This window comes from Phacochoerus africanus, chromosome X, assembly GCF_016906955.1.
Source record: "Phacochoerus africanus isolate WHEZ1 chromosome X, ROS_Pafr_v1, whole genome shotgun sequence".
In the NCBI taxonomy this organism is placed as follows: domain Eukaryota; kingdom Metazoa; phylum Chordata; class Mammalia; order Artiodactyla; family Suidae; genus Phacochoerus; species Phacochoerus africanus.
In genome coordinates this window covers 7035271-7060608 of record NC_062560.1, presented here as the reverse complement: position 1 = coordinate 7060608, position 25338 = coordinate 7035271, and the positions used below count along the sequence as shown (strand labels likewise).

General features: G+C 43.7%; 1 long non-coding RNA gene across 5 annotated transcripts in view; it reads right to left on the bottom strand.

Annotated features, from left to right (window-relative positions):
- Positions 1 to 25338, bottom strand: part of LOC125117916 (uncharacterized) — a 564201-nt gene that overhangs the window by 187984 nt on the left and 350879 nt on the right. For all 5 annotated transcript variants that reach the window (XR_007132775.1, XR_007132779.1, XR_007132778.1 and 2 more), the window contains exon 3: positions 11521 to 11641. This is a non-coding gene — a long non-coding RNA (uncharacterized LOC125117916). The remainder of the gene's footprint in view (positions 1 to 11520; positions 11642 to 25338) is intronic.

The following is a 25338-nucleotide window of genomic DNA, read 5'->3' as shown; positions in this document are numbered from 1 at the left end:
TCCTCTCCCCCCACATCCAATTAGCACCACGGCCCTGGATTCTTCTTCGCTAACATGCAGGCTCTCCTCCCTCTGCCCACTGTCTCTGCTGCTCCTCTAGCTTTCACAGACCCTCCTCCCTGAGCACCCAGCTTCCTGACTCTCCCTCATTCCTTTTAAACTTTCCTTTGTCCAAATGTAACATGTTCAAGGTTGAGGCTGCCTCTGTTTGCCCTGCCTGTATGTGCCCTGCCAAGGACCTTCACATCTTCAATACTGGTCTCTCTTGTTACAATAAAGTGCACACTGATGAGCACGGAGGGAGTTCGAGGTACTCTGGGACCTGGCCCCTGCTTGATGCCATCCTCTGACTGTTTACTTCACCCCTTGCCTACAGCTTAGCATGTTACCCTTGATCTGCTTACAAAAACCTCCATCTCTGCAGCCTCCCTGAGGCTCGGCACTGGATAGCCCTTCAGCCTGCACGCCCTCCTCCTTAAGCTGTCTCCACTCTTTTCCCTCACCGAGCTTCCTCCTCCAAATCTTGGCTTATCCAGGAACCTTCCCAGGGCAAGCTTCTGTTAGACCAGCTGTGGGATGCCTGGCACATGTCACCTGCACACACCGCCTACTCACCCACCAGCTCCCTCCTAGGTTGTAAGATCCAGGTCCACACGCCAGTCATTTGATCACTGTTTAGCTTTTAGATCCCAGTATAAATATAGCCCAGAAGATAACCAAGTAATAAATTTAATAAACTGAATTTGAATTAAAAATGTATGAATAAGCCACCTGGGCAATAATGTATTTCAGCATCCAGGGACCATTTCATTATACTCTCATCTACACTGTTGCAGTTTAAAACTTTGGAGTAGAATTTGATGGCTATATTGTTACTAGTATCTCTGCTCCTTTTTTTTTTCTCCTTTTTTAGGGCCACACCCGCAGCATATGGAAGTTTCTGGGATAGGGGCTGAATCAGAGCTGCAGCTGTTGGCCTCCACCACAGCCACAGCCACACCAGATCTGAGCTGCATCTGCAACCTACACCACAGCATGTGGCAAAGCTGGATCCTGAACCCACTGAGTGAGGCCAGGGATCGAACTCACATCCTCATGAATACTAGGCAGGTTCTTAACCCACTGAACGACCATGGAAACGCTGTTCCTCCTTCTAAGGGACACAGAAGTAAAGGGAATGGGGCGGGATGGATGCCAGGGAGTAGCATTCACTGTGTGTTCACTTTATGTCAAGCTCTTTCTGCACCATCTCATTCAATGCCCACAGCAGCCCTGGGAAGCAGGCAGCAATTTAGCAGTGAGGCATCTAAGGCTGTCAGATAATAATTTACGCTGCGTGGCTGGTAAGCACGTATATTTATTATCTCGCGGTTTCAACAGGTCCTCGAGGAGCTTGGGCACAGGAAGTGTCATCCCAGCCTAGTCACAGGTCCTGCCCCAATTCAAGATGACAGGACTTTACAGGGCATGGGCAGGAGGGGGTGGGAATCTGCCTATTGTGTCAGTAATATGAAAAGGCATGAGATTTCCTCTCAAAAGAGCTGGGTCCAAATCCCAGACCCTTTGGGGGTAATAAGTTCTTCACCCGTGAATCTCTGTAATTTGTAGTAATTTGTGCTAATTTGGTACCCAGTAATAGACAACTCATAAATTATGCTACATTTGTACAAAAACACTGCAGTCTGCCTGCAGAACACAGAAAGAAATTCTCCCTTTTTTTTTCTTTTGTCCTCATTCCCAACATCCACAACACTTTGTACAGGACCGTTAATTCTCCCCATGAAGAAAGAAAAAGCCCTCAAACGTGGCCTGCCAGGAAATCTCGCTTTGCCAGCCGCAATGTCCTTTTCTATAAATATTATACAGTTAAGACTAGATCCAACTGCATTTCTGTGCAGCTAAGTAATTTCCCATCTTGTGGAAGGGCTTTGCAAATGGCCAGTGCTTTACAACAAAAGACCTGAACGAAAACACAGCTGCACCCCACAGAGTCTGGTCAGATGGCCCCAAAGTGTACAAAGTGGTGCCAGGCAGGTGGGCTCATGGTGCAGATTTACGGCGCAGAGCTGGCGTGACATCAGACATAAGTCACAGACAATCACACAGGGCTTTGCTGGCCACGGTTAAGCTGCATCGCACGTAGGTCTGGATGCACAGGGGTCCCTTTCCTGGAAAGAAGAGGGATCCAGTCCGAACCGGAGGGGTGCCTTGCCAACAAAACCCTGCAGCTTCAGAAGACAGAAAGCCAGTCTTCCTCCACTCCAGGCTTGCCTGTCCTCAGCACTGCTGACATCTGGGGCTGGATAATTCTCCGGTTCTAGGCTGTCCTGTGCACTGCAGGATGCCTAGTGGTACCCTAGCCTCTGCCCACTCAGCCAGCACATCCCCTCTCCTGGCAATCAAAAGTGTCTCTTCACACTGTCCCCACGGAGGGGTCTGAGTCACTCCCAGTGGAGAACCTGTGCTCTAGGCAAAGATTCATTCTGTTCTCAGTGTCTGGGGACAGTCAAACGATCAGGTGTGTATGTGTAGCATGTGTGTATAGTATGTAGAGTAGGCATGCATGCATACACGCATGCATGTATGTATAGTATTACATGTATATATGTGTACAGTATGTATGTTAGTACATATGTACATAGAGTATGGATGTCTGCATGTACACTATGTATGTACAGTATGTATGTCTATACTATTACAATGTTACATATATATGTATGCATAGTATGTATACCTGTATTACAGTATATGCATGTGTATGTATTGTATGTATGTATAGTATATACAGTATTATGTACATATGTATGTATGTAGAGTGTGTAAGTATATATAGTATGTATATATGTATGGTGTGTATGTATAGTATAGTAGGTAGGTATGCATTGTGTGTATCTATGTACAGTATGCATGCATGTTTAGTATGTAGCATAATGTATATATGTATGTAGAGTATGTCTGTATTACAGTATGTTTGTATTGTATGTATAGTATGTACAGTATTATCTATATATGTATGCATCATATGTATGTATATATAAGCATATAGTATGTTTGTATAGTGTAGTATGTGTGTATGCATAGTATGTATGCATGTATAGTATTATGCACATGTGTATGTATAGTATGTGTGTATCGTGTGTATGTATATACGTGTAGTATGTATAGCGTAGTATGTATGTATGCATAGTATGTATGGATATATAGTAAGCATGCATGTAGAGTGTGTGTGTGTATATAGCAATATGTATATACATATGTATAGTATGTATATATGTATAGTACATATGTATATACGTATACTATGTATGGTGCAATAGGTGGGTGGCATAGTATGCCTGTATATACAGTATTATGCACATGTGAATGTATAGTATGTGTGTATATAGAGTATGTATGTATATATAGTATGTTGGTATATTGTAGGTATGTATGCATCATATGTATGCAAAGTATTATGTATATATGTATGTATGTATATATAGTATGGATTCTGCAAGTACAGTATGAATGTACGTATATAGCATGTTTGATCACACAAGCTAACAAAGGTGAGGATTTGAGCCATGGTGCTGGGATTCCCAAAGACAAGAGTTTCCAACATCCACTACACCACAAGGTGCCTTTTCCAACTGCATGCATAACTTTGTGGAAACAGTGCCAGAAAGTAAGCATGGCAACCTGTTTTAAAGGGGCAACACAGCTGTGGATTATGTAAGGATGAACCTCCCATACCTAAGAATGGGCTGACTGCTCAAAAAATACCATTCTCTGGAGCACCCTTCAAGGAGTCTATTTTAGGATAGATGAACTAACTGCTTTAAAGAATAGCAGACTGTGTGTCTATAAAAAGGATTATTCTTTTGAATCAGATAATCAGCTGCTGACTAGAGAGCTTGAGTTCAGATTTCTCTGTGCTCTGTTCCCATAAGCCTGTACCTCAATAAGAATAATAAAGAGAGATTGTTAGGAGATTACTCTTGCTCCTTGGGACCCCAGGATCTTATTTTACTATGTTCAATGTTTACATAAGTACAAAAGTCTTTGTTTCCTTTGCTTGCTTGAGGAAAGTAGTCCTTCACTACTTTTTAAATATTCCTGTGAACATCTTTCATTTAATTTTGACAAAATGCAAAGCAGTTTGCTTTATCATAAATCACAGTCAAAAATACTCAAAGCAAGAAACAAAAGCAACATTAAAAGTCATCTTTGGAATGACTTGTTTCAGGTAAAATTAATCATTAGTCCAAATTTACCATTTTTGAATAGAATACACTTTCCGCTCCCTGATGGGACTATCCCTAAAACAAATACATTTCTTCTGAATTTTATTCCCACATCAATGCATGGAAATTGCATGTATGTTAGGATGTATTAAAATATTTGTATTTTAGAGTCTTTACTTAAAAGGAGACGATGAATCCCATAGATGTGGATTTTATTTTAATAGAAATTTCTTCCTAAACCAAAGTAGCCTGATGCTGTTTTCTGGACTGAGAGTTCATTTTACGAAGAGGGAGTGGGAAAATCTTTCTACAGCACAGTCAAGAGCATGATGGGCAGGAACTTGGGTGCTGAATGATTTTTCTACTCACGAAGTTAGATGTGCCAGCATCAGCCGGTAATTAGAAAGAGATGGAGAGAGGGGGAGAGGGACAGAGGGAGAGTTAAAGACAGTCAGTACCCTTTTTTTTTCAAATACAGTAGCTTGTTCACTGATGAGTGATGTCTATCTAGAGTCTAGAACTTTCAGAATAACCATGTGCCCTGCGTTAATTATTTTAGACCCTTTTAACCACTGACCTATTCAACTTGGCCATGAGCAGTTGCTGGCCTCTTGCCCCTAGGGGAAGGAGGAAGCTTGGTCTCCTGCCTGGGAACTTCACTAAAACGGGACCTGGTACAACAAAAGCCAGCTTTGGACCAGTCATAGCCATGCCAGGGGCAGAATATTCCAGGCAGCCTGTTCTGGCAGTGGAGGAGAAACACCGCTTTCCGCTCCTGGGAACTCTGAGGAGCACTTTGCTTCCAAGATGCATCTCCAGTGAACACCGCAGGCCTATTTATAACAGCCAAGACATGGAAGCAACTGAAGGGCCCATCGACAGATGAATAGATAAAGAAGATGTGGTACCTATATAAATAGAATGCTGCTCAGCCATAAAAAAAAGAAGGAAACAATGCCCTTTGCAGCAACATGGATGCAACTGGAGATTATCATACTGAGGGAAGTAAGACAGAGAAAGACACCTATCATATGATATCACTTCTATGCAGACTCTAGTAAAAACGATACAGAAGAACTTATAAAATAGAAACTCACAGATTTTGAAATCAAACCTATGGTTACCAATGGGGAAAGTAGGGGGAGAGGGATAATTGAGGATGACAGGATTAACATATACACACGAATATATATAAAATATGTAAGTAACAAGTGTCCTCTAATTCTGTAATCACCTCTATAGGGGAAGAAAGACACAGACAAAGAATGGATATATATCTATAACTGACTCACTCTGCTGTATACCTGAAACTAGTGTAACAGTGCAAGTCAACTACACTCTAATAAAATTTATTAAAGGAAGGAGGGAGGGAGGGAGGGAGAAGGAAACAACCTCTGGCCAGATGCCGTGACCTCCTGGACAGGACTTGACCAGGAAACACCAGTCACAGAAACAACCATCTCCCCCTCAAGCTCTGATCCCAGGCCTTGGGCTGCATGCCAGCCAGCTTCTCCCATGTTCAGGAGCAGAGAGGCTGGCACAGGCCTTCCAGACCAACAGCATTCATTCCATGACTGCTTACGATTGTTTCTAATGTCACCGATGTTATGTAACAAGGCACCGGATGTAATTCTAAATAGCGATGCTGAGGTGCTCAGTAACCAGCCCTAGAATCAGGATTCCTGCTTGGGGGCCTTCCTAGTGAAAATCACCCTGACTGTGATTTCTTGTTAAAAGTCCTTCACGTTTACTTAACTTCTCCTGGGGTGTAGCATGGGGATTACTTACACACATACACACACACACACACACACACACACACACATCAACTGGACTGTCATTTTTTTTTAAAAAAAGAAGATTACACAAAATATAGGATGTCCTCTCTCCATCATAAAGACACAGCCCTAAGATTCAAGTGGAAATTCCCTATTTCTACAAATGGATGACTTAAACAGCAATCAGAAATTAGAAGCTGTTTAACACTCGGAAAACACGATTCCACTTCTTTAAATTTATTTTACACATGTGCCACCCATGTGCATTCTGGTTTTCCTATTACTACACTGGTTGAATGGCTGGAAATAACATAGATGCCGTGGTTAGATTCATTAGGACGTAATTGAAAAGCAGTGTGATTTTTCAGCTATAAAAACCAAAGGATAGGAATAAACCTACCTGGAGAGACAAAAGCCTATACTCTAAAAACTATAAGACACTGGTGAAAGAAATCAAAGATGACACAAATAGATGGAAAGACATACCATGCTCTTGGATTGGAAGAGTCAACATTATCAGAATGACTATACTACCCAAGGCAGTCTACAGATTCAATGCAATCCCCATTGAATTACCAAGGACATTTCTCACAGAATTTGAATAAAATATTTTAAAGTTTGTTTGGAAGCACAAAAGACCCAGAATAGCCAAAGCCATCCTGAAAAAGAAAAATGGAGCTGGAGGAATCAGGCTCCTGGACTTCAGACTATACTACAAAGCAACAGTCATCAAAACCGTATGGTCCTGGCACAAAGGCAGAAATCCAGATCAGTAGAACAGGATAGAAAGGCCAGAATTAAACCCACAACCTACAGCCAACTCATCTATGACAAAGGAGGCAAGAATATACAATGGAGAAAAGACAGTCTGTTCAATACGTGGTGCTGGGAAAACTGGACAACCCTATGGAAAAGAATGAAATTAGAGCATTCCCTAACACCATATACAAAAATAAACTCAAATGAATTAAAGACCTAGATATAAGACCAGACACTATAAAACTCTTAGAGGAAAACATAGGCCAAACACTCTCTGACATAAATGACAGCAACATCTTCTCAGATCCACTCCTTTACTGTAATGACAGTAAAAACAAAAATTAAAGTGGGACCTAATTAAACTTAAAAGTTTCTGCACAGCAAAGGAAACCCTAAACAAAATGAAAAGACAACCTACAGAATGGGAGAAAATCTTTGCAAAGGAATCGATTGACATGGGATTAATCTCCAAAATTTATAAACACCTCCTATCACTCAATACCAAAAAAACAAACAACCCCATCAATAAATGGGCAGAGGATCTATACAGACAGTTCTCCAAAGAAGGCATACAGATGGCCAAAGAACACATGAAAAGATGTTCAACATCACTCATCATTAGAGAAATGCCAATCAAAACCACAACGAGGTGCCACCTTACACCAGCCAGAATGGCCATCATCAAAAAGTCTACAAACAATAAGTGCTGGAGAGGGTGTGGAGAAAAAGGAACCCTAGTACACTGTTGGTGGGAATGTACATTGGTGCAACCACTGTGGAAAACAGTGTGGAGATCTCTCAGAAAACTAAAAAGAGAACTCCCATTTGATCCAGCAATCCCACTCCTGGGCATCTAGCCAGAGAAAACCATGTACTCCGATGTTCATTGCAGCACTATTTGCCCTAGCGAAGACATGGAAACAACCTAAATGTCCATCGACAGAGAAGTGGATAAAGAGGATGTGATACAAATACACAATGGGATATTACCCAGCCATTAAAAGGAATGAAAAAGAGGCATTTTTAGCAACATGGTTGAACTTAGAAATTACCATGCTGAGTGAAGTCCATCAGACAATGAGACACCAACATCCAATGCTTTCACTGACATGTAGAATCTGAACAAAGGACACAATGAGTTTCTTGGCAGAACAGAAACTGACTCACAGAATTTGAAAAACTTGTGGTTTCCAAAGGAGACAGTTTAGGGGGGTGGGGGGATGCACTGGGGTTGTGGGATAGAAATCCTATAAAATTGGATTGTGATCATCATTGTACAACTATAAATGTAATAAATTCATTGAGTAATAAAAAATTTAAAAAAACCAAAGGAATAATTTGGTTGTGATGACTGTTGTACAGCTATAAAGGTAATAAAATTCATTGAGTAATTAAAAAAAAAACCCAAGGGAATAGCTAAAGAGAATGGTGGAAGGAGGATGGGCAAAGTATTTTAAGGGAAAAGCATCTCTGAACAGCACACACTGCAGGGCACAGGCAGAAGCAACAAACACAGAGATGGAAGCATCTTTGCTTTTCAGTTTCTACCTTTTAACCCTCTTGAACCCCCCCACCCCTTTTTTTAACAATGTCTGTGTTACAATGTTTTCAGGTTTCTTTTTAATCTATTACAGATTACAGGTGTGGTTTTTCCTTCTGCATTAATTTTAGGAGATTAAACAAAATAAACTGGGACTTTTTCCTCAAGACACCTACCATTGCGTTTAGTGCACATATGAAAAGAGTTTAACATAACGTTTAAATAGTTAATCCAAGACTAATGGTTGTGGTCATGACAGAAAGAGGAGAGAGGGCAGGAGGGAGGTATCAGTTCATCTGAGTCGAGGGAAAAGTGGAGGAGTTGAGACCCTGCATTGGGTGAAATTCCAGGTGAAAATTTAGTCAAGGTATCCTAAGGAAGCATCTAAAAAAGAAGTATTGTTTTCCTAAAAAAGAAGTAGATTTTCTTCAGAGTAAATCTTCGGGAAAAGGGACATACAGTCATTTTCTAATAAGATGAAATGGACTGAGAGGGTTTTATCCATACCCCACAATTCTCCCAGTCTGGGACATGCCTTTGAACCTGTGGAAATAACCTGCTGGCACCTCTGAAATAAGTCAGCCACATGTATGCCCACTACACTTCCCCAATACTGGTATCTGTACAACCGCCACCTACCCTAACCCCGACCCTAACCCTATGAAGCGATGCAGGCGAAGAAGCTGGGGCACAGGAAAAACAGGTGTTTCTCACACGCACAAGGCTGAAGTTCAGGATCCCCTCGAGCGCTGCAGCCGCTCCCCTCAACACTCTAAGACCCCGAGTTCTCTCGAGTTCTCGGTACAGGGATCCAATGACAGTAGCTTAATTAGGTAGAATTACAATAGCCTACAGAAGCAGTATCCCTTAGAAGACACAAGAAAAACAAAACCCAAATGAGGCCACCAGGCTGTTTAAAGGAAACTGACTCCCTAATAGTTTGTTCTCACACAGCCCCGGGCTGTATGTGAAACTGTGAAAATGAAGAAGGCAGGATAAAGAAGCTTCTGTTTCACCTGCCTCCCTCTGAGCTCAGAGACTTCAACCAAAGCTCACAAAGGAGCCCATGTTTCCATCTGTGTCCGCGGAGGACGCATCCTGCCTCCAAAGTAAACACAGGCACGAGAGTTACCTGCTGATGGAGGTAGGTGCTTAACGTGCAGCAGATGTGTTTACCTCTCCCTCGCTCTGGTGGATACCTGGAGGAATCTGAAAGCTCGCTCTTTAATAAGGAACATCAAATGCCTCAAAAGGCAACAGGGATTTTCTCTCCCATTTATGGAGGCAGATAAATCACCTTGAAAGGAACTGGGCTCAGTTACCTCATTATTTCTAATTTGTTTGCTGGGAGAGATAAACCACAGCCATCAAAACAGACATTTCATCCATTTCTGCCCAGAATGGAAGATTCACAATTTAGAGTGTTCGCCACGTCTTGAGCCTTCAGGGTGCTTTTGTGTTAAAATCTATGTTCCCTCCAGACTGAGGTCCCTGGTGGCATGTGGGGGGGGGGGTCTCACTAGAAGTCAGGGGCATTGTTTTTCTCATGTTCCCAATCTCCCTTTGACTTTTCAATTTTTTTCCTTGCACATTTAGGAAATGCTGACAACATAATTAGTGCAGATACACAGTTTAAACAGTCCCGATTCTCTTTTTGGTATTTGATTGAATTTAGTTTTCAACATTAACCAATACTGACATAGCCAAAACAAGAGTAAAAATGTTTCTCGGAGTTCCCAAGATGGTGCAGTGGAAACAAATCCAACTAGGAACCATGAGGTTTCGGGTTTGATCCCTGGCCTCGATCAGTGGTTGTTAAGGACCAGTGTTGCTGTGAGCTGTGGTGTAGGTTGCAGACACAGCTCGGATCCCGCATGCTATGGCTGTGGTGTAGGTCAGCAGCTGTAGCTCCAGTTGGAGCCCTAGCCTGGGAATCTCCATATGTCTAGGGTGCAGCCCTAAAAAGCAAAAAAAAAAAAAAAAAAAAGAAAAAAAAAGAAAAAAAAGAAAAAGAAAAAGAAAGAAAGAATTAAAAATGCTTCTCTAAATGAATGATTCTCAAAATGTGGTCCCTGTGGTAGCAGCAAAGGTATCACCTGGGGGGACCATTTGCAAATTTCCTGCTTGATTATTATTTTTTATTATTATTTATTGCTTTTTACAGCTGCGCCTGTAGCATATGTAAGTTCCCAGGCTAAGGGCTGAATGTGAGCTGTAGCTGCCAGCCTACACCACAGCCACAGCAACACAGGATCTGAGCCTCATCTGCAACCTATACCACAGCTCACGCAATGCCCAATCCTTAACCCACTGAGTGAGGCCAGGGATCAAACCTGGGACCTCACAGATACTAGTCAGATTCGTTTCCACTCCTTCCCATGGATACAAGTTGGGTTCATGACCACTGAACCACAATGGGAACTCCCTGCTACGTGATTCTCATGTACAACATTTATCAGGAGTGTCAACATTCTTTAATGAAGAACCCTCCACGGTAATATATTTTCAGTGATACAGTGTCATTTCTATATTTCTATTTACATTTCATAGTTAAACTCATTTTGTATTACTAAGGTTACTTGAGTGACCTTACTCATTAAGCGACCTTATTACTAAGGTCACCGAGTGGCCTCCTTGGAAGCAGTGATGTGTTTGTGGTCATCTAATCACATGGACGTGCGAGAGGCTCTACAACGTTCCATTATCTGAAGGCGTCTCTGAAGAACTCACAACATGGGTCAACAGCTAGAAAGACCTGCACTGCCTCAGGAAAAGGAGCCCGTGCGTGGGGACAGTGGGGATGAAGCCATGCTAAATGCTGGGCTTTGCAATGAGGGGAGCTCCCAAGGGCTGCCTGTGTCACCCAGGAAACGTGGCCTGCGAAACAGGTGTCATAACGCCGGCCGTAAAGCCGGTGCTTCCTCCTCGGCGGCTGCCTCATCCATCAACAGAACTGCGCTTGTGTTATTTCTGGCTCAATGTGACAACTCTTTTTGGCATCCCCTTAGCTGTTCTGCAGGAAGATGACTTTGCTGTCCATAGTCTGACTTAAAGGTATAAGGATAAAGCAGTGTAGCCAGAATGGTAACTGAGCCCTGTGGAGGTCCCCCAGGGTCAGACCACAAGAGGTCAGTGGCAGCCGGGGCACAGGACCAGGGAGGGGACCATGGGAAGAAGGTCCCCCTCCAGGGGGACTGGGTCCGCATTTTTCCATGCCTACCTTGCTCAGGTCTGCTCTTCCCAGTACGGTTCAGCCAGGAATGGGGCTCCAGTCAGAGGTGATCTCTCTTCCGGGATGTCGCTTCTGATATATCATCCACCAGCACCTTCACTTCCACCATCTACCAATGAAAAGAGAGAAAGTACAGTTTATGGTGGACGTCTGAAAAACCACCCAGAGGATGACAACCGTTCATAAAGAGTAAAGTGAATTCAAATGATGAAACTCAGGATGCCTGTAGGCACGCTGAATTCCACAGGTGAAACTCGTGAGTAGTTTGTACTTAAACTATAAAGTAACATCATTTAAGAGTTAACCATGCCTGTGTGCTAGAGAGAGGGTGTGTTGTGTGTAAGAGGAAATAACAGCCGATGTATAGCTCCCGAGGAGCAGTCCACTTTCCTTGAGAGCTTGTTCGGAGGCTCTAAGAGGGGAGCAGGGCTACTCGTGTACCCTTGACCGAAGAACGGTCCTCCTCTATTGGGGAGGATCGTCCCCTTCGACCAAGTGTGTGGCTTCGGGGAGAACACACATGGAGCAGTGAGGGAGAAAGGGGACACCCGCCAGCCAGCCAGATCAACCAACTCAACCCTGGCGATCAGTGGGGTGGCAGGTGTCACAGCCAGATCACCCTCACATCCAGGAGGAGTTCGGTTTCTGTCTGCATGCATGCAATAGGCTCAAGGAAGCTGCATCTCCTGCTTTCAACTGCAAGGGGGCTAGTTTTGCTTCTTTGGCTTTGACAGCAACCCCCCAGCCCTGGAAGGGCTTCCTGGTGAGGTGGGTCCGGACCAGTCCTTCTTCCACTTGCTGTTTTAGCACCCTCGCCTCATGCAACCTTGCCCTGCCCTCAAGTCAGAGCAAACCCATTAAAATCACAGCCAACTCCTATTCTGTCTCTGCTCAGAAGCCCCGAATGCCTTCTTGGCTATTTCCATGTGAATAAAAGGGCATCCTCCAGGCATGGTCTGGCCCCGCATGCCTCTCACCTGGCTCTGAGGCGCTCCCTGAACCCCTCCACTCTGGCTTCCTGCCTTGACTTCCTGGGAACCCCCCCAGGTCTCAGCGCCACACGTCCCCCTCAGGCCAGCCTGCTGGTCTTTACAAAGCTCTCCTCACGACCAGATCCACCACCTCTCTGCTATTCCCACCCCTGTAATGAAACATCTAGAACAAGGCTTTGCTGGGGAGCATGGAGAACGTGACCAGGCTTGTGCAAGGTTCCCAGTAAATACATGCATCACGAGGGTGTCCATGGAGGTGCATCCCAGCATCCAGGAACACTCAGCAGAAGTGCCCCACAACCATCCTCCCACCCCTGGCATGTTCGGTACGGAGCTGCACCTGGTCACTCTGGGAGGGCGGTCGCTGGACTGCAGTGTATGATTCAGACAGAGCTCTAACGGGGGCACTTGAAACCCTCCTGCTAACTCAGCCATGGCCAGCTAGACTCAGCAGCTTCTCGCTGGCCTGGCACATCCTCAGCAGGAAACACACTGCCCTCCTAATGCCTTCGCCCTCTATCCCCCGCCACCCATGGGTCTGGTCTTCAGTGTCTGCCTCTCTCCTGCTCCTGGTCCTCAGACTGGAGTAGTACAACCTCCGGGGCTCCGACAAAGGGGGGAAAGCAGCCTCCAGGGGGGAGCCACCTGCTTTCCTTTCTGCAAAGTCTTTTGCCTTCTCCTTCCTCAGGCTAACACACCCAGGGACACCCTGTACTCACGGGAAACAGGCACGACACGGAATTTTTACCGGAAAGGCACTGAGAAAGAAATAGATTCCCCTCGTTTTCTCTGGTTTGGGTCAGAGCAGAAGTGCAAGCAGTTTTATCTAAATCATGTGCATTATACCATTTTGTGATTCTCGGAGGCTGTAAGGTTATCTAAAGGATGGTGTCGGAAGAGAAGGAGCAAGTGCCCAAGGGTGTGGAATGTGGGACAGGGACAAAGGATGGGAAGGGCCCTTGAGGTGTTTCGGGTTATACACAGTCATCTGATCAGTATTCAGTACCCCTCATAGTGGGGCCACTGTTAGTAACTTTATATCTGGTTTCAACACAGATGAACCAATTTATAGTTCAGTGCATTTTCCTCCTGGAACTTTCTACCTGGTTAACTGGTTTAATCGATTTCGATACAAATTGGACTTAAGCAGCAGAACCCAAGATGTCTGTGCTTCGCTGAATTATCCTGGGAGCGTGCTCTCCCCTCCCTGAGTCTCGCTCGACAGCCTCATCTGTAAGAGGAACCCCGACTGGACTGGCTTCCAATCCCTGGCAGGCCAATGGACTCTTTACTTGGAGTCCGTCACATCCCCCCCGCCTCACGCCAGGTAGCACCACATCTGTGCCAACGGAGCCCCATTTCCAAAGGTCTCCTGAGACCACGGGAAAGTTTTAGTGCCCTGGTCCAGCTCATTCCATTACAGGGTCATGAGAGTGAAAAGCAGCACCTTCTCAAACAAAAAGAGCTGCAGATTCATGGCATCCAATAGAAAATGAGCGGGAAAATCAACAACTACACTGGGGCTCAACGACAGCGTTAAATGATGTTTAATCCACGGCATATTGAAGCATTTGGATTTTGACGCTAGCATTTGAAAATAGAAGGGTCACGCAAACGAACGTATCTACGAAACAGACACAGAGAATAGATTTGTGGTTGCTGAGGGGGGGAGGGTGGCTGGGAGAGGGATGGACTGGGAGTTTGGGGTTAGCAGATGCCAAATACTATCTACGGAATGAAGAAACATGAAGGTCCTACTATACAGCACAGGGAGCTATATTTAATATCCCGGGATACACCCTAATGCCAAAGAATATAAAAAGAATGTGTATGTATATCTGATTCGCTTTGCTGTATGGTAGAAATTAAAACAACCCTATAAATCAATTATATATCAGTAAAAAAAAAAACAACTTTTAACAAAACTCCAAAGGCTCCTCCTCCCATGTATTTCCTTCCCACATCACTGATGGTTCCTGATGGCCACTGAATCGTCACCAAACGCAGCCCAGGAAAAACTCCACTGAGCTTTACGACACATGTCAGTGTCACGGCTGGTCATTGAGTCTTTTCAAAGCAAGCAGTTATTTAATACCTCATTCATAAGTGCGGCATGCATGCTCTGTCTTTCCAAAACAGGGATCCCATTTAATTCTCTCTCCGAGTGGGAGGTCCCTTTTGCTAAGACTTCATCACCCAGGGCCAACAGCTCATACCCCAGGAAACACAGGAGTCAAGGCACATCAGCCCTTCCAGCAATGAGCCTTCAGGTGCCAGGCTCCTTGTCGCACAGGGGAGTGAGTTTTCCTACAGGAAGCATGCCTGCGTACCTTGGTTTATGATGCTTCATTTGGTTAACACCACAGAGACTGTACTTCCATAACTAATGACTAAAGAGAGAATCTTTCCCATCAGGAGTTATCGTAAGGCTTTGGGTATGTGGTAAAGCAAGCGGTATGTATATCGGAACACAGAATATCTTTGTGGGGTAAGCTCTCCTACGAAACACACCTCCACTCCATTACATGCCTCGAAAGCTGTGGTGCTTTTGCACCTGAGGGAGATTTTGCCTCCTTTCTCTCCCTGGGGATGTCTGGCAATGTCCAAAGTTTTTCTTGTTGTGATGGAGGAGGGAAGACACTACTGGCATCTGGGGGACAGAGGCTGGCTGAGGATGCAACTAGATCTCCTACACAGGACCGCTCAGCCCCCACTGGATCCATCTGGCCCCGAGTGTCAGTGGTGCCCACTTTCTGAACGCTCAACCAAAGCGAAGAAAGACAAACTCGCCTTACAAAAAAAAAAAAAAAAGACAAATACCGTATGATAACCCTTGGATGTGGAATCTAAAATATGGCACACACGAACCCATCTACAGAACAGAAACAGACTCCCAGACACGGAGAGCAGGCTTGTGGTTGCCGAGGGGGAGGGAGGGAGATGGATGGGGAGTCTGGGCTTAGTGGATGCACATTCTGACATTTAGAATGGATAAGCAATTATAAATCAACTACAATAAAAATGTTCTCATTCAAAGAAAAAGAATGGATAAGCAATGAGGTTCTGCTGTACGGCACCAATACAATCTTTTGGGATAGACATGATGGAACATAGCATGAGAAAAAAATGTACATAGATGTACGTCTGTGTCACTTTGCTATATACAGCAGAAATTAACAGAACACTGTAAATCAACTAGAATCAAAAATTTTAATCTTCTGTTGGCTTACTTTACCAGTGTACTGGGCTTTCGAATCATTTTATAACTTTGCATTTGCATCAGTCAGTTTCTGACCCAACTTGTTCTGGTCCATAGCCCCAGGATTGGAAGTGTTACAAGTGCTTTGCTGGTGCTCCGAGGACAGTTGCCAGAGGAGATGACTGATCAACACACTGACACTGAAGGTGAATCCAATGCATGAGACTGAAGCTCTGCTTCTAGAAACACCACCATCTCCTGATGTAAACCTCACTTCCTCATCTGAATGGGTCAGCCTCTACGGCACAGCCTCATGGATGAGTGGCAATCTTTCCACAGATAATGGGCACCAAAGGGGCACTCTTTTTTTTTTTTTTGATTCAAAGGGGCACTCTTGATTTTAATCATCCTACTTCCTGATAACTCTAGTAAATCACTTGACCTGCACCTGAGCCTGATAGCCTTGCTTTGCTATGTTCTTTTCAAAATGCAAAAATGAGACCAGGTTACTATACCCTGTTGAAAGAAGGGAGTAACACTTCCTGAGCCTGCCCTCAGAAGACATCGCCTTCTCTTTTGCTCTTTTGAGTCAGGTCACAATCCCCCAGGGAGCACGGGTGACTAATCATGATACTGCTTTTTAGCTGAACATGCCCAGCGATCTCTGAGAATCAGTAAATTTTACTACAGGTTTCTTCATGCTATGACCTAGTTCCTGTCACTGCCTATATGAAATTGAACTTAGTATAAAATATATATATTATATACATTATGTATATGTGTATGTATGTATACGTGTGTGTACATGTATATATGTATATGTGTGTAAATGATATTTATTTTTATGAACTTTCAGCAAATAAATCAACCTGTTTTCCTGTTTTAAACCATGTTACCCCCCAAAGACAAACATCTCCTCTAATGCATTCAATTCATGGGATAAAAAGTTAGCTTTTGGTCCAATGTATGGACATACAAGGTGACCCTAAAAAGAGAGCTATTCCTTGGATCCTCATCTTAGCCTGATGCCAACTGACATACCTATAGATAAAGGGATTTGATGTATGAAAATTTCTTCCACATAATGTTACAGATGCAGGAGGGAGGTGGGGATGGAGAAGGAATGACAAAGGGTCCTTGCCTTGGGGGGCTCAGGGGCAGGAATGAGGAGGCCCACTACACGATTCTGCCTATTTCTGTGTGTGCTCAAAATTCCCATCATGGAAAAATTTTAAAGCATCCTTCGGGAGAGGCTTTCCACATTCAGCTTTCAAATGAGGGAGCTATTCACAGCATCTTGTGGGCTTCTCAGATTGGGCGGGGGGGGATTCGAAAACCAGCTGTTGTCCTGCCCTGAGATGGTGACAGCATCTGCCTTATCCCTTTCTTAGCTTTTCTGCACGACACTCAACAAGTCACTGTTTCCTGTCCATGAGCACATTCTAAGGATGTCCCTCGCATCCCTGAAAATCTTCTTTCCCATTACGCACAGTAACGAGTCTCCCTCTTGTTTCATGACATATTTAATGTTTATTCTCCTCCTTGATATGCAGTGTTCACCAACCATATAGGTTCATATTTTCCTTCTACTCCAACAGTTAGCAACCTATAGCTTACAGGACAAGTCCTGGCCCATTGCTTGGTTTTTCTAAGTAAAATTTTACTGTCATACAGCCATGCTCACTTGCTGACATGTTGTCTATGGCCAATTTGGGGCTACAAGGGCGGGGCTGCTGAGTTCTGACAGAGTACACAAAACCTAAAACGTCACTATCTGGCCATTAATGGCAACAAATTATTACCCATTGCTGTCAAAGAGGCTCCAGTATCTTTTTTTTTTCTCATTGTTTTGGCTGTGTCTTCAGCATGCAGAAGTTCCCAGGCCAGGGATTGAACCCAAGCTACAGCAAGTGACAATGCTGGGTCCTTAAGCCACTGAGCCACCAGGGAACTCCTCCATTATCTTTTGATAAAATATCATAATTGCTAAGACAATGAGAAATTCATGCCTCAAGCAGATGAAGGAAAATATCTTGATTTCTCTCTTTTTTAATATTTGAGGTCTGTTGTTTCTGTTTATTCTACTTTAATGTATTTTCTATGTCACTGAGCAACAGCTCATGATTAAGGCTTCGCTTGATCAAAATATTTCCCTCTCAAAGAATCACTGTAACTGAAACACATAAATGTTTAAACTCTCAGGAATGGTTTAGGGAGTTCAGCCTCTGTTTCACAAAAGGATGGCTGTGCTGTTGGTCAGGGCGTGGTTGCTTTTTCAAGCATTGAGTGCGGCAGGGGCTTGGTATTGGAAAAAAGGAAAGATTTCAAGAGAACTAATACTATGAAGAAGATTATTCCTCAGTTAGGAAACAGTTCCTCTTCCTGCATGTGGATTAAGATAGATTGCATTAACTCTGAGAACTGCTGCTGATTCTTGGAAAGTGAGTGACTGTGTGTGTGTGTCTGTCTGTCTATATGTCTGTGTGTATGCTTGACCTGTTTGCTTTCTAACAATATGCCCTTGAAGAGCAGGAACACTGAGGAGGTAAACCCCCACTCACAGTGGCAGAGCAACCCTGCAAGGAATTAATCATGGACTAATCTTAGCACGTACAGGAGCTATCCTGTCCTGCGGCATGGCCACCAGCCACAGGTGGCCACTTACAGTCAAACTGATTAGAATGAAATATCATGAGAAGTTTAGCTCCTCTGTGACCCATGAGGCTAGTGGCCGCTGTACTGGACAGCACAGGAGGCAGAGTGTCCCCACCATCACAGACGGTTCTATCCAACAGTGTGGTCCTGGACCGCTCTCGGGACCGGGGGTGTCAAGCCCCTTCTACTAACACTGGCGTAAGCGAATTAACACAAGACTCTGGAAAGGCAATGTCTGAGGATTGCACTCCTAGGAGGATGAGGGTAACTCCAGGTGGGGACACGGTGGCAAGGAGGCAGAGTTGTGTCTTGACGTTGACCTGAGAGTTGATATTTTTTTCTTTTCCTGCGGAGAGCAATACTTAGCATCTCTTTACGGGGAAACTACTGCTCTTTCTAGTCATTTAGTTTAGCTCTAGATAGGTCTAGGCGTCCAACAAAGAGTCTTTCACAAAGCTTCACAGGGCAGTGAGGGCAGGAAGTGTAATGGAACTCACTTCACCTCTCTGAGGAGGCCCGGGGGGGCTACCGTGGGACCATGCAATGGCAGTAACAGAGCCAAAAAAGAATACGGGTATTTGAGCGTTCAGCGCACAAGATAAATTTAAAACATTACTTTTGGAGGAGAGGCTGGGAGTGTAAATTGCTACTTTAATAAATTTGCAAAGTTTATTTCAAAGCAAACGTATGGGCTCAGCTTCTTCAGTTTCATTAGATATAAATGGAAGGAGAATTATGTACAAATGTTAACTTCACATTTTCTTATTGATATCCACTTGTTTGGAAAACTTGTCATGATAATCATACTCTTGCAATAAAATCTTCACTTTCTCTTGTTTCTTTTTATTCTTAAAGAATTTTGAAGTGTAAGAAGTGTTTTTTTAAATTTTCATTGTAGGATACAACTCTCTTGCTAAAGAAGAGTTTTATTCACCAGATATTTTCACGATGAGTTATTTGTTATGAATGGATATTGAACCATCAATGAAGATGGACATAAATGGATTATCAGAATCATGAGTTATGGATCTTGATTTCAAGACTACACGAGTTGCATCTAAGTTTTGGTTCTTGTTTGTTTTAATAACACATCTGCCCTTCAGGAAGGGCCTTAGACTGATGGCGTTTTTTGACTCTGGACTTTCTTCTCTTTTGCTGGTGGAGGACCCATCACTGCAGTCTGCATTTCTTTGGCTCTAACTGGGAAAGTGACCCTGCTGTGGTCTGGTTCCTCCAGCTTGAGGGGTAAGGCCTGAGAATGGGATGGCTTCTCTTCTCCAGACAGTCTTTCAGTGAAAGGAGATGATCAGAAATGGAAGAGAGGTAGATGGAAAGACAGAGTCTCCTTAAACTCAAGAACACACCACATTTTTAAGCACCAGTTGGTTTAAGCAGATGTCCTATTTCAGATGATACAATGTAAAGTGAGTTTGAGCTACATTCACTCATGCTGTTGACCCTGGCTCACCTTATACCCCATTAGGTTCCTAGACATCTTAGCTCCAAATATTTCAAGTGAAGCAATGCTTTTGTTACCATTTCAGCTGCCTTTTCTATAGCTATATTTAAGAAAAATGCAGTAACTAAGTTTTAGTTGAAAACCTTGATTCTTAAGAAATATTTCTATTGGGTTCCCTGACCAGCAGAGACTGCAGCCACATATCAAAAGAAGTCTGGAAAGACGGCCTCTGAACATGAACACAGATTACATCTGGGGTGAATTTTGGGTGAGTCATCGTCACGTTTTATTTCACCAGTACTTGGAAATTCGTAGGCGTGCATATTTTTCGTATAAACAATAAAGTTATTTCCATAAATTTACCTAATCATTTTTCTTGACTTACTTTTTTAATTATACACTTTTTCTGTAGAGAATATCTTTGCATTTAAATCTTGGTCTACATTCTTGTTGCATAACAGGGCCAGATTCCCCCAACACAGAATCAAAAAGCCAAACAAAAGAATACCTTTAAGGCACATGACACATGTTGTCGGGTATTTTCTAGACTACTCCTTTTTATTTCCCTTTAGGGCTATTGATCTAAACCTCTCTCCTACAATCACAATGCTGTTTGAATTAAAGGGCAAAACAGGAAAAAAATATGCTCCGTTCCCACTCTGCTAGGATCAAGGTCAGTGGAAGATGCACTTGCACTTGAGCAACCAGGATAGGTAAGGCAAAGCAGGAAGCTTTTGCCTTTTTTTTTTTTTTGGTTTTAAGGGCCACACCCGAAGCATATGGAAGTTCCCGGGCTAGGGGTCAAATTGGAACTGCAGCTGCCAACCTATGCCATGCTGGATCTGATCCATGTCTGTGACCTACACCACAGCTCATGGCAAAGTCAGATCCTTAACCCACTGAGCGAGGCCAGGGATCGAACCCGCAACCCCATGGATGCTAGTGGGGTTCATTATCACTCAGCCACAATGGGAACACCAGAAGGATGCTTCTATAGACTTTTCTCTGAGCTGAAGTTTGCCTCTGAAATACGATTCATGTGCCCCAACCCTTGTTACTTCCATCGCCTTTCCAAAATAGGGCAACATGCTGAGGTCATGCTGTTTGGAATCAGAATTATTTAAAATACACACATACTGAACCAACCAATTATTTACCAAAGATCTCCTTTCCATGTGTCATAAAACCAAAGTCATACCTTCAAACAGGGGTGTACCTTCTGCCTAAACCCCTGCACTGTTTTATGTAAAAACTAATCACAAAACATTAAGATGATAATTTTCTGTATTGACCAAATATCAGTTATATCCTAAAGAGTTTCTAAAAATAAATCATGTAAATGTTTGTCACTAATCAGAATGGCACTATTTTCCAATCGGTATAATTCCACTAAAATCTACATTTTATATTTAAATTATGTTTAAATGTATATGCATATAAATATAATTTCAGGTATTGATTCAAATATATTTGAAAGCATCATATTCAAGTGACCTATTTGTTAAGTGATAGATTCGTTACATAAAATGCCATTATTTGGGCGGGGGGGAATCTGATAGTTCTCTCAAAATTTAGAGTTATCCTGGAGTTCTCTTGTTGTGGCTCAGGAGCAACGAATCCAACTAGTATCCATGAGGATTCAGGTTCCAGCCCTGGCCTTGCTCAGTGGGTCGGGGATCTGGGATTGCCGTGAGCTGTGGTGTAGGTTGCAGATGAGGCTTGGATCCAGCACTGCTGTGGGGATGGCGTAGGCCAGCAGCTGCAGCTCCAATTGGAGCCCTAGCCTGGGAACTTGCCTATGCTGTGGGTGCAGGCCTAAAAAATAAATAAGTAAATAAAACAAAATAAATGTAGAGTTATGCTAACTTGCTATACAGTTACTAAGAATTATAATACTATAAACTACTTTACATATTACTGGCAGTTATAACTACTGAAGTCTAAACAGCCCAAAGAACAGACATGATAGTTCAGTCCCACAGAGCAAAATATTTATGACCCAGGAGACAGTAGCGTATGAGGCAGTTTGCACCAACACAAAATCTCACAGGTATTTCATATGTTGCTGTCTAAGAGATACACTAGCTAGAAATCCAGAAAGACTTAAACGTTCAGCCTCCACGGTATTTTTTTTTTTTAAATCTACAGGTTATTATGGTCAGCTCACACTATGTCCTTTATTCAGTGGGACCTCAAACTGGAGGAGTGAGGAGGCGTCCTGGGATCTGAACATCTTAGGAAAATCTAACTTCATCAGGAACCTTTCTAAGTTCTTCCCATTCAGCCTAGTCTTTTTTTTTTTTTCCCCTCCTTCATCTTAATCTTGTTTAAAAGACTCAACTCTCTTTAGACTGGTGAGGATGGTAGTTCAAGCCAAGAGAGAGTGGGTGGGAATTCAAAAACCTTCAGTTGCAACCAGAATGCAAATGCTATTCTCACATAATTGGAACCTGATTGAACTGCCCAAATTTCAACCATCCTTGAGCAAAAACAAAAAAAAAAATCTGAACCACAGCCAGAGAGATTCCATGAATTATAAGCAGAGACAAATTATTTCTCCATCCCTTCAAGGTGTACTGTGTCCAAATGTGTAGCCTAGAAAATAATAATTAAATGTTGTTTTTGGATCCACACTGATGAGGTTTAAACTTCCTATCATGAAGAAAAAGATCACTCTCATATAAAAACACACTAAATCAAATTGTCTTTCATCTGAAAATTTCCTTCACATTTTATTGACGTCTATATTCTTTCTTGAAACCCCTAGCCTGGGAACTTCTGTATGCCCTGGGTGCAGCCCTAATAAGACAAAAAGACCAAAAAAAAAAAAAAGAATCATTGTTTATACACCTGCAATGTGGCTAAAATCCAACTGTAATCATACCTTTTTTTTTTTTTTGCTGCTACCTGTTTTTAATAGACATTTATTTACACACGTTTTTAGACTCATCGTGTTAACTCACATTAAGTCATCTTCATTGGTGTGACCTTTTCCCTGTAAGCACGCTAAACATAGGAGAGCCCGCACCCTCTACCCTGCTCCCAGAATGCTCACGAACTAGGAGGGCTTGGCAGCTGGAGCAATGACGATGACAGGGACATGTCCTGCCTCCCACCTATGCTTTAACATTTGCTGCAAGTTTAGTCTCTGCACTGTCTCCAACTGACAGAAAGATGCTAAGCATTGTGTCTCCTGCCAGCTAGAAGGGGTCGCCTCTGAGAAAAGTGAGGTTACGGAGTTCCCGTCGTGGCGCAGTGGTTAACGAATCCGACTAGGAACCATGAGGTTGCGGGTTCGGTCCCTGCCCTTGCTCAGTGGGTTAACGATCCGGCGTTGCCGTGAGCTGTGGTGTAGGTTGCAGACGCGGCTCGGATCCTGCGTTGCTGTGGCTCTGGCATAGGCCGGTGGCTACAGCTCCGATTCGATCCCTAGCCTAGGAACCTCCATATGCCGCAGGAGCGGCCCAAAGAAATAGCAAAAAAAAGGAAAAAAAAGAAAAAAGAAAAAAAGAAAAGTGAGGTTAGCTGTAACTAATAAAAACTGACCCACAGAAGTAGCTGCCCGGTCCAACACCACATTTCAACAAATCCACGTCCAAGCAGACACACATGCCCTGGGGACCGGGTTCTAAATCTCCAACAGTGTGGCCTGACACCCAGAGAAAGAGGACAGGGACAGACAGTGAATCACACCTGCTGGACATTATCAGATTCGTATGTGTCATTGCTGATGCCATGTCCGTTTCGCCACACAGCACTGGCTGTCACCTGCTGCTAAATACCATCATGGGTTTTTTCATCTTGCAGAAGTAGCTTCTGCGAGCTGGGCAAGATGCCTATCACCATGCCAAGTCATTCTCTTTGGTCTTCTACTCACTGCTAACCCACGTGCTGCTGATTCTATCAATAAAGAGCTGATTATGAACAGAGGTGAGCCCTCAAAGAGGTCCCAAAGCCATTCCCCGGTTCTGGACCTAGAGGAGGAGCACTAGATGGCCATATTTACGAGGCTTTCTCCCACGGAGTGTCCGTGGTGGAGGCGAAGGTAGCTGAGGTGACCAGGTCTGTCCCAGGTCAGAACCCCACCATGTCCAGAGCCTGTCTGCCTCTTCCGGGTCCCAGCAGGGTCACTGTATTTCCACCCTCTCTTCTGAGTCTGGAGCCAACGAGACCTCATGACTGAAGTTGGCCAGAAGAAGAAAAACTTGAATCGTCCTCTCTTTACCCATCAGTTCAGGAAGAACAGACAGCTCCTTGTCCACCCTTTAGGCAGTGAGATGCAAAATACTGGGAAGTGGGCATGGCATCCTCGTCAGCAGTCCAAGGTAGGCACAGAGTCAGGAAAACTGAGCTTGGAAAAAGATGCTTTCCACAAGCCTGGCCTCCCACAAAGGGGACATGAGAACTTAACTGGCAAGTCAGGAGCATCAGGCACGTACGTGCTTCTGACTTAAGGAGACGGTAAAGGCTCTGATGACCCTGGCGGGCTGTTCTTTATGGATGAAGGAAATAGCTAGAGTGGACTGAGAAGGAAGGAGAGACGGAAGGTAGCTGTCGTTTTAGCACCAGAAAACCAGAGCTTATGAACGTGGAGAGCTTTCGCGTCTCTTCTTTTCTAGGACAGTCCAAGTGAACTCAACACTGAGGTCAGCAGCTGACGGGCTGATGCGGGGTGCTTTTGGATTGTGGTCCTATTTACTCCACACACGTATTTATTCTTTTATTTGGATGATGATTATTATTAATGTGTAGCTGACGTACAATGTTGCACACATGTATCTTTAACAAGCGTCTTCTAATGATTCAGTTTCTTCAGGCTGGGAACTTCATGCACTAGCAGGCCAGTGGAAAAAATATTCTGAAGCAGCTGGACCTCTTGAAAAGACTCAGTTTAAATGGAATCAGAAAAATGCAAATACGTCATCTCACGTGACCATGATAATAGCATCTGATTTAACACGCTCAGTCCAGCCCTTCTGGGACTTGTTCTCATCAAGTGAAATTCTAGGGGAGCTATTTTGGTTGTGCTTGGGAAAGTTTCCTTTGAGTTACAAGTAGGATGAGAATCTATCTAGTCCTGTGGCTGAAATAGGAAGATACCACCCCAGCCCCTCTCCCTGCCTCCCTCCCTCGCTCCCTCCCTCTCCATTTGAGAAAAGTGACTCTGGGAAGAAGAAGAACATGGGACCTTAGAAGCTATTTAAGACACGAAGAACATCTCACAGCCCACCAGCTCTCAATTTAGAGCTCAAACAAATGACAATCATTCATCTATAAATACACCAGCTTTTTCCTCCGTATTAGAAGAAACTCTTTTTTCTTACACCGTGGACATGTCTATGCTATTCCTTCCTGCATACACCTTTGGACAAGTTTAGTCTGTTCCCGAAGAAAGTTCTGGAAGAGGACACACCCTGCCTGGTGACAGACTCAGTGAAGGAAAGCTATTGTTCGCCTTCCTTCGTCTACAAGTCACCACCTCCCTCCTGGGGCTCAAATAT